The sequence below is a fragment of the Centruroides sculpturatus genome, unplaced genomic scaffold, assembly GCF_000671375.1.
Source record: "Centruroides sculpturatus isolate CEXI.00-Female unplaced genomic scaffold, Cexi_2.0 scaffold52, whole genome shotgun sequence".
NCBI lineage: Eukaryota > Metazoa > Arthropoda > Arachnida > Scorpiones > Buthidae > Centruroides > Centruroides sculpturatus.
The window spans coordinates 812,296-828,929 of record NW_019385745.1 but is presented as its reverse complement, the minus strand read 5'-3'; the positions used below and the strand labels follow the sequence as shown (position 1 = coordinate 828,929).

The 16,634-nt window shown below is 32.8% G+C and overlaps 1 long non-coding RNA gene across 4 annotated transcripts in view; it reads right to left on the bottom strand.

The window, feature by feature from the left end:
- LOC111641711 overlaps positions 1–16,634 on the bottom strand; it is an 85,893-nt gene that overhangs the window by 51,408 nt on the left and 17,851 nt on the right. For all 4 annotated transcript variants that reach the window (XR_002759454.1, XR_002759455.1, XR_002759453.1 and 1 more), the window contains one exon: positions 3,647–3,752. This is a non-coding gene — a long non-coding RNA (uncharacterized LOC111641711). The remainder of the gene's footprint in view (positions 1–3,646; positions 3,753–16,634) is intronic.

The following is a 16,634-nucleotide window of genomic DNA, read 5'->3' as shown; positions in this document are numbered from 1 at the left end:
TCTACTTACATTTCATACATATTTATTTTTAATGCATTTTATGTTCTATATTTAATATTCTATTTTTAGTAACTGAGAATGATTGTTGAAAAACAATTGAAAACATTTTTATTTTATTAAATTTTGCTGGATTTATATCGGTGTAGTTTATTTTTCAACTTATTCTAATTCCAGTATGTATTTGTTATATGTTTTATGATGGCCACGCCAGCCAATATCTATAGGAGACTAGCACTTAAGTTGTGCAAGGCAAGGGCTCAGTTTGAATTTCTCATGCAGTGACGCCTGAATGATGCCTTTCCAATATTTCAAAAAGTTCAGTCAAAAATTCAGAAAGCTATTGATGATTCAAAATATACAGTATTTCTTTAACTGCTGATATTTGGACAGCAACTACAAATAATTTTCCTTTTTTAAATGTAACATCCTCACTGGTTGAAGGATGATTTTCAGCAAGAGCTGTTTTGCGAATTGTTCCCTTTGAAGGCTCCCACACAGCTACATGAGTCAGTGAACAGATAAACATAGTTCTTGAACGGTATAAGTTGACAAAAGTCATAAGATATTCTTAGTACTGAGAGATTCCGGAGCAAATATGATAGCTGGAATCAGGAATTGCAACTTAGAGGTATTATTGTGCTTTACACATACACTGCAGCTGACACTAAACAAATGCTTATTTTCTCAACAAGATAATATAATCACAGTATTTCTATAATCACAGTTAATAGAAATATTGTCACACATTTTAATCATTTTGCTGTAGCTGTAAGCAAATTGGAAGATTTGCGAGATAAGTTAGGTTTGCAGAAACATGAATAAATTCAAGATGTTCCTACTCGCTAGAATTCTATTTACTACATGTTGCAAAGAAACTTGGAACAGCAAAAAGCCCTTGTGCATATATACTATAGATAATAAAATTCCCACGTTGAGCACATATCAGTGGTCTTTCGTTGAAAAAATTGTTCTACTTTCAAAACCATTCGAAGAAATTACTGTGGAAACGAGCAACCGAGAAACCACCTCATCTTCAATAATTCACACAATAGAGACTCTGAAATTATTCTTATTATCAAAAGTAAAGAGAAGTAGTTTCTTTAGTGGCATTAATACCACAATAGAAGGACTAGAAAATTCAATATAAAAAGATTTTCAGCATATATAGAAAACAAGTCTTTATGGTTGTCATCCTTATTAGATCAAAGATTCAAAATTAAATTATAAAAAAAATGGTAGAGGAAATAAAAAGATGTACAATCAATAGCTTAGATGATGATGATAATTCAAAATCTCAAGAATTAAATTCCGAAGCTTCTACTTTCTGGAGACGATCAAGATGGAGGATAATCTCTGAGATTTTCTAATTTATTTGATGAATTAACTTCTGGTGAACGAAAGAATGAATAAAAGCATGCTTTTAAAAAGGAAGAAAAAACGAAACAAACGAACTAACGTTTCGATCAAGAATTAGAAAAATATTTACATTTACCTCTTATACAAAGACATAGTGATCCATTTTTGTGGTGGAGAAGTTCAAAAGAATTTTTTCCTAATTTGAGCAAAATAACTATGAAATATCTAAGTCTCCCAGCATCTTCCATTGAAAGTGAAAGAATTTTCAAAGTTGGATGTAACATTTAAGAGCCCTGAAAATAGTGAAATTCTCATGTTTTTGTATTACAGTTTAAGGTTTTAAAGTTTGAATATTAAATTTTTATTTGTTTTATCTATTTAAACTTTAAATAAAACAGATAGTTTTGAATAGGTTATATTATACCTTATGATATATATTGATAAAAGAAATAATTTAAGTTAAAAATTTTTTTTTAATATTTAGATTGTCATGTAATAAATAAGAAATATATAACAGAAATTTATTATTTTTTATTACTAGCCTTATACGTGACATGCTAACAAAAATATTAAAATGCAAAATTGGCCGATTATTAAAACTGATTATCGGGAAAATGGTCGATATGGCCGATTACCGATTATTTACTGATTAATCGGTGCATCCTTAGTAATAATCCAAACAACTACTGGATTACATTAGGTTATTTTTCCACAATTATTTAAAATTAATTTCTAGTATCAAATTATTTAGAAATTAATTTAAAATAATTGCAGAAAAGTAGCCTGATGTAATCTGGTAGTTATTTGGTGTGCTTATTTCCTTCAGAAGTCATAATTAACACCTAGCAATACTGCACAACTATGCAGAAAATGAAAAAGTTGTGAATTGAAAGTACAGTGGTGTCTCATATAACGTACTTAATCCGTTCCAGGTGTAAGTCCATTAAGTGAAAAGTCCATTATACGAAACACATTTTGCCATAGAAATACACGTTAAAACATCTAATTCGTTCTGCAGCATAAAATAACCATACTGTACCATGAAAAAAATGAAAATGGAGCAGTCACCAATTATGCCGGGTAGTCAGACGTTGTGAGGAGGAGGTGGAGGAACACTTACTTCACACATTCATACAGATACAGACTTTTTACACATTGCAGCAGGTCTCTTTTTATTGTTTTTTAATCGGAGTCAGATTCAGGAGAGGCTACCGGAGCTTGCAGGGTCAACTCCTCTTGTTCCATCCTTTGTTTTTTGGCAGCTGGCTTCTTGAAAAACATGTCCAAGGTGGTCTGTTTCTCTCTCTTCTTCAACACCTGTCGGAAATGACGGGCAAGGGTGTCATTGTAGAGATCATTGATCCTGTTGGCCTCAGCTCTGTTTGGATAATGAGTGTTGGTAAACTCCTGAACCTCTCCCCATTTGACAAGGAAGTTTTTGTCAACGTTCACTCCTTCTGATGATTTCTTCTTTGTTTCAATTGAAATCACCTTTCTGTTTTTTTAGAAGCCATGATTTGCACAACACTTGAATAAATGTAAATACCCTGCACTGAGGTGATGTACGTAATAAACAAGGGAGCAATCCGAATCCCAACGGGAACTCTGTACTTCAGATATACTAATAATATATTCTAATAATACTAATATATTATAAAAATAGCAGATTGTCATTGGCAACGGCAAAAGTGTGGAAACATCATTCGCACTTGTTTGCAAAAAGACCGTTGTTCGCCTCACGTAACTGCTGAACGAAAAGTCCGTTGTTCGCAGCCAGTCCGTTGCTCGAGTCACGTAACGGCCAAACAGAAAATCCGTTATTCAAGGCGTACGTTATACGAGGCACCGATGTAGTCAGAAATGGTCACCAATCATTTTGTTATACAACAATACAACATTGTCAAACAAACATTACTAAAGTTCAGGTGGAAAATTCTAGAATATCCTGCCTATAGCCCAGCCACATCACCAAGTGATTTTATTACCTTTGGACCCTTAAAGAAAGTACTTTGAGGTAAAAGTTCCAATCAGATAACAAAGTTAAAGAATTTCAAGACTAGTTTGCAACACAGCCAAAGCTCTTCTATGAGAAGGTCATTGACTGTTTGTTTGATATCATAGTGAGATAAATACTTGTGCAATTTTGATGATTATGCATTTATTTCTTACCTATAAGATCAAGTCTTTTGTTTTTAAATGAATGCCCCTTATTTTAACAAAAAACAAGTATCTGTATATAATTAAATTAGAAAAAATTAAAAATATATAAATAGTAACATAAATTCAATACCTGTATTTAAAATAGGGAGGAGTATATTTTGTGAACATCAAAATTAAACACAATTATAACATTGATAATGTTTACAGGAACAGTTTACTTTTGAACATCAGATTGACTAAAATCAATTAGAAAATAAAATGATATTAAATATATCAATTTTAAAATCACTATCAAAACTATTTAAAATAAAAGCATAAAAACTAAATTAAAATAAATTAATTTTATGAAAATATAGAACTAATTCTAATAAAGTAATTCAAATGACAAACAAAAAAATCTTTTTACTTTTATAAATACATTAAATAAGACTTAAGTGAAAAATAATTATGGAATTAAAAGCTGCTTGATCAGTTTCATTTGATAGAAACATTTAAAATTTTTATTCTCATCTTTGTTTACAGTGGCAGAACTACAATGTCACAAAGTACTTGGCTGTACTAGGGCCTGAAATGTGTCAATGAAAAAAACTATGACTCGTGGTTAAAACAATTGTTTTGATCATGGTTGGGTGATTTTTCCCCCCCAAACAAATCTAAAGACTTGTTTGGAGGGAAATGGTGTTGGGAGGGAGAGGAGCCTACATTAAGGTTGGTTCAGACTAAGATGGAAAATGACAAGATGTTAAAAAGATTCCTATAGTAATAAATGCACTCCTATTCACACCACCATACTACTGCTTGTTGCTTGATGAGTGCATAGTCACTTAGACAAGCAAAGTGTTGGATAGGGTTTTAGCTTAAATAAAAAACTGATACTGTGATAATGCTAATTGCAGCAAATTATCAGCATTTAGTTTTAAATAGTCTCTCATTGAAATTTAGGAATGTGATAAGCCTAAAAAGGGAATTTGAAAGAAAGTTATACAGTAAGACCCCGCTTAATGCTACTTCACTTAATGCTGATTCGATATAATGCGGTCTACTCGAAGTCTAAAAAAGCTCAAAATTTATGCTGATTTAAATTATTACGGCATTTCATTGATTTGTATATGATATGATTATTTGTGAACACAAATCAATCAGCAAAAAGGTGGCAAAAAGGCATACTTTCTTTAAATTAATGTTTGTTTGGTGCAATTTTGAAAAAAATATAACATCATGGATGCCATATGATATACAGTCGACCCCCTATAAGATCATAGATACGTTCCATTTTTTAGGAATCCGATTTCTTACGAGTCGTTCCAATCACAGCCCGACATGTGTGAAGTTTACGGACTACGGCTGATTGAAAGGTTTTCTTCCATAAAATTAATCGATTCTAGACTAATCCGACTCAACATTTCCAAAATACGTATATATTTTTTGGAAATAATCCGTATAAACTACGCTATAAACAAAAAATTGTAGGATTACTTACCGAGTGTGCACTGTTCAACGTCGCCATTGCTTAAGCTTGTTTTCGTCACGGAGCAGCACACCAAATGGTGGCCGCGATATCTGATAACAAATTTTTCACAGAAAAATAACTTGACCTTTAGAGACATCATTAATATAAATAATTTTTATGGCCGTTGAATAAGAAATGTTTCTTTCACAAGAAATGTATAAAATTACAGTACTGTATTAGACTTACGGTATCTAATTTACATACTGTACAGACGATAGTTAGCATAAAATCTCCGTAGCGTGGCGCCACGCTAGACGGCAGAAATTATACATTTAATTATAATAAAGTTACAATAAGTTAATATATAATTATATGTACAGTACCTAATTTATATATAATTTATATATAATACTGTACAGACGATAGTAATCTCTCTGTAGCGTGGCGCTACGGACGGCGGGAAAGTAGTTCGGCAGTCCGATGACGTTTTACGTAATTATAGGAGTTTTTTACGGGTTTTTACGGATACCGTCGCAATTTTTTCGCAGTTTTATAGGAATTGTAATTATAGGGGGGTTTACTGTATTGACTTCGCTTGGCAAGAATTAACTGATAAATGCATGAACAAAGTGTGGAAGAAGTTATGGCTGAAGGTATCCAAGAATTCTCAACAAGAAGAGCCTATCGCTGTATCATTAGGTTGACCAAACTTAACCTAATGATACAGAACTAGGAGACGTAGAAGAGCAGGATATTGAGGAGTTACAGCAAGTTTCTGATGAGAGCCTTACCAACGACGACCTACAAGAACGGGCAGAACATGGAATTGATGTGGAACTGGGAAATAGAGATTCTGAAAACAAAGAACCCAAAAATTTCTCTACAGATTTCCTTAGTAAAAATTTGGTAACAATAACCGAAATCATTGATCAAATTGTGGCGTATGATTCAGATTTTGAAAGGAGTGCAAAAGCAAAACGATGCATTTTGGATGCGATCTTCTGCTACTGACATTTGTTTAAGGAAAGAAAAAAAGCGACAAATGAAACTTCACGACTTTATTGCAAAAGAACGAGAATTTCAGAAAAGTTGGGACCTTCGTCACAAAAAATGAACTTTACATTTCTGTGTACATATGTTTGTGTGTTATTTATGTTTCTTATACTTGTAGTCTGGCTTTAAAGGCACTTGATTCCTGTCAGGCTACTTCAACACTTGCTTGGGAGTGCTGTTTGCACCTCAATAAGCTAACCATAATAGTGTCTTTTTCTTATGGGTGCCAGGATATGATGATATCACTGGCAATATAAGTTCTCACAGTCTAAATGTTTGAAATGAGAAAATAAATGTTATCTGATTAAAACCTGAGGTAGGTTTCTAAAAGGGATCAAAAATGTTTGTTTTAATAAAAATATGCAGTACTGGAAAATGTATGGTTTATTTTTAACTGGTTCCAGTTTTAATAGAAGTTAGTCTCTTGAAGTACTGACTTATTGGCCAAACAGGGAACTTTACAACCTTTGTGGGGCCTGAACAGCTTTTGATATTTCCTATAATACTTTTTTCAGAGTTGTCAAAGAATGGACTACCTCCAATCATTAAAAGCATTAGAGATCAACTCTTGGTTTAATGCACAGCAAGACATTTCTGATCATGCCTGCTCTCTGGGCAAACTAGATTTCTTATTTTTTTTTAACAGGAATCATATTTGCCTTTTGGTCAGTATTGTGACTGGTTTTGGTCACTTTTGTAAACATCTGTGCTGACTGAAACTTTGCTATTCAGCTTTTGCCCACTTTTTCAGATTTACTGAGGTAATTTCCTCTGCATCTCATTTGTGAGTGTGCAGATTTGGGATCAGGCAGACTTGTTCATTTGGATTCTCCTTTTTTAAAATCCTAGTGATATCTGAACTTTTCCTTCAGAGGTCTACTGTCTTTTTTAAAAGAGATTAGACTTCTAAAAAATCTCTTATGGGGCACAATAAACTTTTAAAGTCACGGTGCATTTGATCTCCCATCACCTGCCTGAACAATATGAAGCTATCTGAAGAGCTTTGTTCATCAAAGCAATGTTCCTGAATCAAGCTGTCCTAAAAAGCATAATTTCACATATGCAATGATTCCACAGATCCGTTGCATTCCATATCAATGTTTTGTGCAGCAAATTCAGGTTTTAAGAGCATAGAGATGGAGGACACAAAGCTGTATCTTTGGTGTACAGGCATTTTTAAATTAAGAATTATTTTGTCATACGACAATAACAATTTATTTTAACTCAAAATCCTTGTTTTTACAATGAAAATAAGTCAAACTATTTTTCAACATAATCCCTATTGACATCCAAGCATTTTTGACATTGGAAGATGAGCTTGATTCATTGAAGAACTCTGCTGCCTGTACTTTGAACCAGTCAATAGTTTTGGGCACATGATCAGTCTGCATGTGTTTACTGCTCAAAAATGTCTTTAATTTCAGGAAAAGATGAAATTCAAAAGACACTAGGTTCAGACTGTACAAAAGATGGTCCAATACATCCAATAATGCCTTGAAATACAAGTTTAATTCGTTCCAAGACAGAGCTGGTTAACTCAAAAGACTCTTATCTCAATTCTATTTTTCCCATTGAAATTAATGGGAATATCTCCAATCTGTTCCAGGCCCCTAAAACTCACCCCTATTTTTGTATTTGTATCTTACAAGCAAAAACGTGTGAATAAACAAGAAATGTAGTTTACAAACAATAAAATAAAAGAGAAAAAAACAAATCATAAAGAAATAAACTGTATTAATGTAACAACCCTAAATTATATATTTTGTTAGTGCTCTGTAAGAAAAAGATTCCATGAGAAAATAACCAAAAAATGTAACTGAGAACTCACAAGAATGTAAATGAGTAAGAGGTATGGTACAATGCGATATCACCCCAGGTAGGATAAAAGTTTCAAGGAAGCAGGTCTCAGAGAGGTTGAGCTGTAGCTAGCAAGGAACGATGGTGCTCCATGGATTACGAATGTACTGGATGACTGACCTTTCTAGCAACAAGTAGAAACAAATTGGAGCATAGTATTTTCTTAAATCTAGCTATTAGTCAGTTTGACTACATGAGGGGTGGAGATAGTTGGAACATTGCTATTCATGCCTTAGAAGCTGTTTTTATATGGTTTGTTTAGTTTCGGTATTACCAAGAGGAGTGAATAAACTTAATTTTTCTTTTGTCTCAATGATCAGTCATGTCAATTCTCAGTTCTTGGCATTTAACAATTCTTCTATTCTTCTGCAACAAACGTAATCATTTTGTATTGGTTCCCATACCAAGTTCAGGGAAAGAACTATCAACTGATTCTCTACTTTTGTTTGTGCAGTGTCTGTACTGTTAGGACATTTTCAGAACTACAAAGAAAGGATGTTACATTAAACCACAAGTCATGGGCCAACTGAAACTCGCTTGTATCTCAAAAAACTTGTATGTCGGTATGCTCATATATCAAGCATTACTGTATTAATATTCTAGAACAAACAATTCAACTGAGAGAATGCCAGACTTAAATAATATATAAATGAAAAAAGTCTATAAGAATTCTACCAACTCTAATTCCATTGTAGTCAACTGAGACCAAGCCAGAATAATCCAGAAAGTGCAGAATATACAACACAACAAATATATGGAGGCATTACACATTTATAAATCAATATTCATCAGACAAAGACTATATAGTGTTAAGCACTTTTTTTCTCATAAATTATATTTTTTGTTTTACTTATTTTTCATTATACGTGTCATTATACTTTTGAGTGGGAGTGGTTGGTGGACTGTTGGTTGGCTATTCAAGAGACCACGTGATAAGAGGTGGGAGTTCTGAACAAAGGGGGGATATAAAAGGGTGACCCCACAATGAGAGAGGATCTTTGTTTTCCATAACTTGCGTGTGTGGAAGAACCGTTACAAGACCAAGGACAAGTGGAAGGAAGGAAGGTAAGGGTCGCCATATACAAACAATATATGATTTGGGAGAGATCAAAAGAGAAGGAAAGAAAAATCCAACTGCATTGACGTGTGAACGATATGAGAAATATCTCCAATTATAGAAGAGAAAAATTTACAGGTTAGAATCCCTTGCTACATTATTTTTGTGATTAGTAACATTTTTCCGACATGTGATTATCAACCCCTTTGTTATTGAATATGGACTATATCGTCATTACAAAGAATAGTATGCAAGCAGATCGATGACATGGACTCTCCTTGTAATTAAACTGTAAATTTTTAACTATCAGATTTGTAATTAGTGATTCAATTGTACTAATCTGGTATTATTAATCGTGGCATGATCGGTAATTATTGAATTGCTAATATTATCGATTGCTATATGTACTGTACATGTATATAAATTGTTATAAATTGTTTATCTATCTATTGGCCCTGAGGTGTGTTGTATTGTGAGGTCCTCAGACAACTCTTACCCCACATTAAGGTCGGGATTATTTTGGTACTTCCCCTGTTCTACAACTATAACATGGTGATGTGGAAAGTGCTCATAGATTTGGACTGCAAATGAAGCTTGGGTGAAAATACAAAAATGTACAGAGAAGTTATCACACTTTAACCTATTTCTTATTTTCTTTTGTGCTTCAGAAATATGTTTATATTCCATTCGTTGTGAATGAACACTGTCATTCAATCTGTATTTTTATCCTGAAGAAGACTGATAAAAACAACCAAAAATGTTAAAATGCAGTGATACTTTTCAATCTTCTAAGGTTTTTACATGGTGTAGTTATGTCAATACACCAAAAAGCAAGAGCAATTTTTCCATTGTTTTTAAACCAAAATGGACATAGTGCAGGAAATATTTACAATAAAGTACAAATATAGATAGAAACAGAAAATAACAATTTCCTGAAGTTTCTGCCAAAGTCAGATACCAAATCAAAAAGAGCAAGTATCTTCTCTTTATACACTGAAAAATTTTCTATCAAAGTGTAACAAATATAAGGTCTCTTGTCATGAGTTCAAAAAAAATTGGCAGCTATTATACACTTCATTGGCATATGAAAAATTATCCACTTTGGTTAGTCAGCTGACTATGTTTTGATTAAATAATGATTTTTCATCTTTTATGTCCTTGGGTAGGTGCTGGTGACTTAATTTCATATAATTCTGTAAAGATTGATCAAAATAAACATTTTTTTAATTCTTAATTTGTGTATAACAGTGACATATTTTATGAAAAAAAAAACAAATTTTGCCGTCAGTAAAGAAAGCTATCAGAATGTGGACTAAAACCCACATTCCTTGTCAGAGAGCCAAAGTAGGAAGACATGGTAGCAGTGCAGTGGGAGCCTCTAGACAAGTCAATTGCTGTTTCTTCCACAACATTGATGTGGAAAAAACAGCAATTGACTTGTGGATATAGTTGGTCCTCTACCACCTTGTCAAGGCTTTACTCATCTAGTCACTATATTGGCCAGAAGCCATACCAGTGGAAAATGTATCAGCAGAGACTAGCCAATGCAATCCTTTCTACATCGATCACACACTTCAGCATACCACACATCATAACCATTGACAGAGGTTGCCAGTTTAACTTTTTGCTAATTGTACTAAAATCATGGAAATTAATCACATTAAGACAATAGCAAACCATCCAACTGCAAATAAAAGAATTAGATAGTGGCATCCTCAATTCAAATCCTCACTGAGAGTGCAACTGACTGATAATTGGGTTACTAAACTTTCAACTATTCTTTTAAAGTTAAGATCCTACATTATCCCTAACTACAATACAACTACAACAGAGATCATCTACACAAACCAATTACACTACCATCTGATGTTCTTACTGACAATGAAACCACTTCTGTGAATGATTTACCTACCCTGCTCTTGAAGTTAAAAGATCATCTTTCTTTCATCGTAACTTCCCAATTTCTACGAAATTCCTGGACAAAATTAATAGTTATCCCAGATAGCGAGTCAAATCCCGGACTGTCCGGGTGAAAACCGGACAGGTGGTAACACTATTGTACATTATGCCATACATGTGTATGACAAAGCTGATGTAAACTGCATATACTGTACTATAAGCACAAAAAGAAGTAAATTACATATGCTCATTAGCATTTTGCTTGACATTAATTTGTTAAAAACTCATCCATTTTGGTTTGTTTTGATGCAGATTTTCTGCCTATTGAATACATCAACCACTTAATATTAGCAATCTCATGTGCAGTACAACCTATTTGTTTATGCTGAAACTCATCAGGAGGGTCTTCATGACTTGGAACATGACCTCACTAAATTTCAACACTACACTTGACCAGCATCAAAATGTTCACCAGGTGGTTCCTTCTTAATCGTATCAGCCTGATGATTCTCTTTGTATATTTCTTCAATTGTACATAAGATATCCCAGATGTAACAAGTGCATCACCAATCTCTACAAATTTCTGGAAACATCCAAATAGGAACAAAATGTTAAAAAAAAAAGTGCAAAGTTTGCAATAGATGGGGCTATAAAAAAAATCTGTTATTCCAAGTTATGGATCTGCTAAAAGGAGGTAAAATTACATTGATTTGGTGAGACCTGAGAAAAAAAAAATTGTTATTCTGAGAAATCCATTGTTCCACAATCTGTTAAAATGAAATTCTACTGTACACTGTAATGAACTTTGATTATAATAAGCAAAGTTTTATAACTGTCTCTGGCTGGAATTTTAGAGAAGAATTTAGGATTTAAATTGGCCTAAACTGTATGGTAGTTATTGTTTAAATATGCAAATAATCCTCAAGACAATATGATTTATATAAAGTTCTATAAATATTTTAACTTGTGTTTTGGAGCTTGCTAATACTGATAACATTAAATAATGATAATATCCATGATTACTATAACAATGAATGAAAGAATTCTTTTGTTCATTGAAACTAAAAAGCATTCTACATTTGATGGCTGAAAGTGAAGAATTTAGGCAAAAGTAGTTTTTACGTTAATTTAGTCTTGCTATTAAATGTTATCACTGTTTGTTGAGTGACAACAAGCTGACCTTTTGTATGTTTCCAGCAGTTACAACAGTTGACAGCAGTGACAAACAAAAGTTATAATGCTTTCACTACAACTTAAAGAATTTTTAAAGCTGGAACTACTATATAACTTTGTTTGTATATACATTGTGGTTATTTTGGTTTCTATATATCTATGCATCAAAATATGTTGCATACTTATCAAGAATATATAGCTATAGTTTATGAAATTATTACAGTTTACTGTATATCTGTGCAGATAAGATGATAGTTGAATCATAAAAAAAGACCCCCAAAATCTGGGGTCATCTTATAGGACAGATACAGAAAAAAAAAATTAGATTGAAATTTATACAAGTAAAATGGCAAAACAATATTTGGGACAAGACTATGTCTTGGCGACTCACTACTAAGCGGAATCACTGATGCTCAAGGCGGGTCTCATTCTCCAATCTTCTTTGGTATTACTGTTTTTGGGCGCAATCATTCAAACTTCGCTGGCCATGATCACGAGGTCGTCCACAATGCATTTTTGATGAAATTAACCTTTCCAATTTTGAAATTTCTCTCTGTTGCATGTTGGCCCAGATTGAATTTTTGTCGATGTGTAACGAAAATTTCCCATTTTTGAAAAAAATAATCGTGGCTATTGTATTGTCTGAAATTATTTTTTTATTTTGCACAAACAATATACAGTTTAACCCGATTATAACGTCATTGAATGTAATGACAACCCTAATATAACGTCAAATTTTAATCAGTCCCACGATTTTACTATACTAGATAATGTTAAAAAACCTACTTGTAATGACACGCTGTTTTAATGTTATATTTGAAGTGCTCCCAAATTTACAAAATTAGATTACAAATTTTATTTAACATAGAAGAAACTATGTGTTCAGTCCGAAGGTCAGAGTTCACTTCTTAGAATGACTATGGGTGGTACTCTCCCCCACCTGACTTCGGTGGGGTGAGGTGACTGTTTTGCCTGTTTGTAGAAGAGGGTCGCCATTTTGTATTTTATTTTGACTCTGTTCTCAGTTCCCTGACTACCTACAAGCCTAGATTTTTTTATGCGAAAATGATTTGGACATCTAATACTCTGTGCCAAATATCAACTTTTGACATATACTCACTCCTTTAAACCTTTAAGCTGGTAACATAAACCAGCCGTATGATTTTATAAACAAGACATAGTCTTGTCAAATTAAAATCATTATAAAAAAATGGAAAAACTGTAATTATTTATTAGTAGAGAGTAGGGTAAGTCCACAAAATAGAATAGCTCATACAATGTTTTTGTGAATAGTCAAGGTCATTGCCTGAATGCCTGAATCAGTGTGAATGTTTATAACAATCACAAGGCAGTGCTGCCAGATGCAAGAAAATAAAATTTGAAGTTCTTTCAAAAAATTACAAATAGGACATATTTCCGTATATGCTATACAGTGTTATTATTCAGATGATGATCGCTGATCTAAACTAAATTATTAGGCCATTAATAGTTTGGGGGTCATCTTATAGGACAGATATGTGCTAAAACTATAAAACTTTGACGAAAATTTATACCTCGTCTTATCTGCGCAGATATACAGTAATCTGTGTAATTTCTGAATTTCCTATCAAATATGAAAATCACGAGTTTTACATCATAATTTATGATTTAGATAATTTATGAAATTTTTCTTCCCAATCAAAAATTGTTGAATTTTTCAATTATTTTTAGAGAAACCCATATAAAACTATATTCGAATGCAGTAAAAGCTCAATATAACAAACACTACAGAATGAAAGAAATTGTTCCATTATAATGAAAGTCTATTTTATCATGATTACTTGTTATTATGGACATGTCTCAAAAAGTCCATTACTATACAGGAAAATCAAGTTAGAACCAGGATCCCAATAATAGACATGGAGAAAATATTTTGCAGTTTATGGATGTGTTCTTCAGATTCAAATCAATGTATTTTTACATAGTGTCAACAGATCTTTTACTGCAAATATATGAGAATTCTACTGTGCATAGTAATATCAATTTGCCCATTACTGTATATCAGTATTGTGGACCAAATTTTGATTGTGAAGTATATGAGTCAGATTTTTATTACACTTGTATTACACTTGATTTTTATTCATTTTTTTTGTTTTGAAATATTTTTAAGAATTATTTTAGAAAAAAGTCTGTTGTAGTTTTTCTCTTGCTTTCCAAATGTCTGAAGTTGTCTGCTTACTCAGACATTCCTTTACAACTTCAACTTAAATTTTTCCATCTTCACTGATGAATTATAGGTATCCCTCAATAATCAATGGTTTGATATTCATGCCAAATACTGTATAGTGGGATGGAGAAATCACTGAGTGATTTCTCTGTCTCACTAGGTATCCCTCATACAACATGGAATTTCTATAACATGGTTCGAAAATTGGGGAAATTTCCTGTACAACATGGTTTTGCTCTAACACTGTTTGAGATTTTGGGAAACCTCCATATAAAATTTTACAATTTTTAAGTGTAAACTCCATTTTTCAATTTTTTTTTTATTCAAGTAAGCATGCATGCTTAGTCAAATTTTCCCATGGATTTTGGAATATTGAAATTTTCAATTTGTTTTGTGTCTTTCATTAGGTTTACTTTAATGAAAACTAATAGAATTTGTTTCTTCCTTGTCCTAGCTTTCCTATCAACCAGGTGTCATCATCATTGCTTTCAGATTTTAGCCTTTAAAACCGTCACTATATTTTGTTTTTATAGATTAATCTCCATTTATTTAAACATTTTTAGGTAAATGTTGTTAAACTTTTTAACTGTAGATCAGTAATCATTTGTAAAAATGAAAAATGAAGTATGGTGGTATCTCAGTACTCAAACTATTCCCATCTCAAACAATTCGATATTCAAACAACAATTCAGTATTCTGGGGGGGGAATTTCTCAGTACTATACTGAACAAATGTGACACACTAAAACAAATTTTCAATCAATAACATATTTTTATTTTGTCATTCAAAAAATTTTTTATGATAAAATTTGGCCTTATGGAGGTCGGCTTGTATTTCAGGATCAGTAGCCTGTGAGATATGAGTGTGGTCAGTCTTTAGCAAGTTGGCGTATTTGTTCGATAAATTATGTATCATGCTTCTACTGTACCCATGCTTTACTACTATGTTTTCAATGTGCCTTAATTCAGCCACAGTATCATCCCATCTACTATGGTGGGTATAAGCCCTTCTAGTTAGGGCTCGGAACACAGAGATCTTGTAAGAAAAAGAGTCCTTGACGCATGTGGAGTGCAAATCAGCATATATTACAAACCTAGCTACGTACCAATATTTATTCGGTCGAACTCTGTGGACCCTTTTTCTTATAAGATCTCTGCGTTCCGAGCCCTAACTAGAAGGGCTTACACCCACCATAGTAGATGGGATGATACTGTGGCTGAATTAAGGTGCATTGAGAACATAGAAGTAAAACACGGGTACAGTAAAAGCATGATACGTAATTTATCGAGCAAATATGCCAACTTGCTAAAGGCTGACCACACTCATACCTCACAGGCTACTGATCCTGAAATACAAGCAGACCTCCATAAGGCCAAATTAGTAAAAATGTCTGATCAAGTTCAACACCTTTGCAACCTGGAAGCATTAGAAATATACAAAGCAAGCCTGTCTGGAACTGCATTAATGCAAAGGATGGCGCTAGTATTCCATATGCATGGAGGTGGTGCTATGTAAAATGTAACGGGAATAACACTAGCTAGTAGATAACGTTTCTACACCAGTATTTGGATCTTATTATTTATGTGTGTGGATATAAAGATATTTTTATCACTTTATTAACATGTATGGTAAAAAACATTTTCCAAGATTTAAATATTTTGGAATTTAAAAATAATTTATAAACACTGTGTTCGAATTTATACTGGCCATTAGCCTGATGAAGACCAAATTTATGGTCGAAAACATTCGTTTTGTTTAAATTTGTTCATACTGGGATATTAAAAAGGTTTTTTTTGTGTTGATTTATCTTCCCAGGAGTTGTGCGAGAGGTTATTTAATAGATTTGTTAAAACATCATCATAACGAGAAGTAATTTAATTATTTCTAGATAGTTTCCTTGCGAAGTTTCCTACATCTTGAAGATCTGTAATCCTATGATCTCAGAAAAGTAAATTATTTATAGCAAGCATTATAATTTCATCTATTATACATTGCAACACTTTGTGCAAATAATTTACTGCATTGTTAATTTCTTGCTGACTAACAACATCTATGGTTGAACCACTTTTCCATCGATAGTAAACTTCGCAAGAAATTCCACATTGGTTCAATTCTTCGTGTTTTTCAACATTTCTTGTTAAATGAAGACAGATGAGCAAAACAGTACCAAAGGACACACATATGCGAAAATTGTTATAAGGGGTTACAAACACAAACTCTAACATATGTTCATGAACTTTGACCTACATTACCTGAGGCAGACCACCCATGCAATTAGTTAGGAAAGGAGTAAACAAGGCAATAAAATACTTAGCTGGCTCTAGAGATAAGAGGTTCGTTTTGTCTAAAAGTCAGGTGTGTGTGACTAATAAATCTACAAAGCTCAGCAAATTTCTATGAATTAATTACTTTTCTTTTGTTTT